We start from the raw sequence: 2,636 nt of genomic DNA, 5'->3' as shown, positions 1-2,636 counted from the left end.
CAGTGAGCCAAGATCGCGCCACTGCACTCCACCCTGGGCGACAGAGCAAGACTACATCTCAAGAAATAATAATAATAAATAAAATAAATAATAAAAATAAATTCTAGAATGGAAAGCATTATGTCGTAACGGGTTTCAGCGGCATAAAGTTGTAGGCTCAAATCTCACCAACTGAGTGATCTTGAGCAAATTACCTCAACTCTCTGAGTTTCAGGTATCTTTTTTCTTTTCCAGAAAGATTAAATAAGAAGGTAGAATAATCATATCTCAATGCTTAACATGGGTATGTGCTCCATAAAGATTAGTTTCCACCCCTAGAGCAATGACTGTACATGGTAAAATTTAACGAATGAAGATAATGACAACGATGGTGAAGACTGTGGTGGATGCAGAGTTAGGGTGCCCAGATCCCTTGTCCGGAACTGAAGCACTGATCGCCCAGCTGTGGGGGTATTGGGGAACTGGGTGGTAAATGGTGGAAGGAAGTCATCGGCGGCTTGAGAATTAAAGAAAAAGTAATTATAAGGACTATAGAGTCAGATAGCTATTACTGGTGGCTATTGATGCTTTCCAGAAAGTTAATGAAAGGCTGAAAATGATTAATCATCAATTCTTTTTTTTTTTTTTTGAGACAGAGTCTCACTCAGTCACCCAGGCTGGAGTGCAGTGACATGATATCGGCTCACTGCAACCTCCTCCTCCTGGGCTCAAGTGATTCTCCTGTCTCAGCCTCCCAAGTAGATGAGATTACAGACGTGCACCACCACACTCATCTAAATTTTGTATTTTTAGTAGAGACGAGGTTTCACCATGTTAGTCAGGCTGGTCTCAAACTCCTGGCCTCATGTGATCCACCTGCTTCAACTTCCCAAAGTGCTGGGATTACAGGCGTGAGCCACCACACCCAGCCCTGATCAATTCTTTAATTGATGACATCATATTGATCTAATCAATGACATTATGTTGATTTGATCAGGTGAGCAAGGAGTGAGACGTCTTTTGGAAGCCTTGGGAAGACATATGCACCCCGGACGTAGGACATGAAACCCTGAGGACCTCCTTGGCTGAGACTCATATCCATTATCTGCAGGACAGGAAAAGGATTAGAGACTCATATCCATTATCTACAGGACAGTTACAGGAGTAATAGAACACCAGAGAAGGCTGAACTGTCAGTCTAGGCATGTCTGCTATGCCAAGGTCAGGGCACTGGTTGGGAAGTATTGGAACCTATAATTTGGGATGGATAAATCTGGGTCAATGGACTTGAAAATCTTGAACCCCTTGAAAGACCTGGACTGTTTTTGCCGGGGAAAGGTATTTTCCCTCTTGCCTGAAGATTATGTGGACTCATTTGCCTTCCAAGACAACAGAGAATAAGCCTCACCTCTTCTGCTGGCCATTATGCTAATAACTAGGTTTAGGTTATGACATAACTCAGCTGCATAAATTGTGACCTCTATTTGGTCATTAGCATAATGGCCAGCAGGAGAGGTGGTGCCTGTCTTCCTCTCAGAGGAGATGCTGGATGGAGCCACTATGTACCCCCAGGACCCAGAAGAGAACATGTGGATCTGGATTCTGAATGCCCTGGAAGGGAGGCAAAAGTGGGGTGGGAAGGCATGGAACATAAAGTAAGGTGAAGGGAGAAATTATTGATATAAGCTCATTTTCCTGGCTGAGCGTGGTGGCTCACACCTGTAATCCTAGCACTTTGGGAGGCCGAGGAGAGTGGATCACCTGAGCTCAGGAGTTTGAGATGAGCCTGGGCAACATGGTGAAACCCCATCTCTACTAAAAATATAACAAAATTAGCCGGGTATGGTGGCATGTGCCTGTAATCCCAGCTACTCAGGAGGCTGAGACAAGAGAATCGCTTGAACCTGGGAGGCAGAGGTTGCAGTGAGCCAAGATCACTCCAGTGCACTCCAGCCTGGGTGACAGAGCAAGACTCCATCTCAAAAAAAAAAAAAAAAAAAAAGCATTTTCCCATTATATGGACTTTAGATCCTGGCAAGGAATTTGGAAGATGCTGCTGTTATGCGAGGGTAGTTCTTGGAATCTCAGCCAAGCAGCAGCACCAATTGCAGCTGCTTCTGCCAGATGTAGAACATCTGCTGGCAAATATTAACATGGGCTCAGATGCATGGCATCTGGTTCTTTATCTTGCAAATGGATTCTTTTTCATCACTATCAAAAACAGCTAAAAACAGTTTGCATTTACTTTGGGCAGATAATTATATAAATTAACAGACTTGCTCTAAGACCATGTTAATTCTCCCATCCTTTGTCATATTTTAGTCCAAAGAAAAATAGATTGTCTGGACAGCCCAAATAACATGGCATTAGTTCACTCTTTCAATGATCATTTGATCTAATCAGATGAGCGAGGAGTGAAAAGGACATTGGAAGCCTTGATAAGACACATGCACCCCAGAGGTGGGACATAAATTTTCCAGTGACTCAGGGGGTTGCAAAATCAGTGAAACTTCAGAGATTCAGTGGTCTGTGCATGCCAGGATAGCCTCTCCAAAGTAATGAAAAAATGATTGCATTACACATCTTTCTCTTTTCTTTCCTTTCTTTTTCTTTTTTTTCTTTTCTTTTCTTTTTTCTTTCTTTTTTTTTTTTTTTTT

This window comes from Colobus angolensis, unplaced genomic scaffold, assembly GCF_000951035.1.
Source record: "Colobus angolensis palliatus isolate OR3802 unplaced genomic scaffold, Cang.pa_1.0 Scaffold40, whole genome shotgun sequence".
Classification (NCBI taxonomy): domain Eukaryota; kingdom Metazoa; phylum Chordata; class Mammalia; order Primates; family Cercopithecidae; genus Colobus; species Colobus angolensis.
This window is presented reverse-complemented; position numbering follows the sequence as displayed.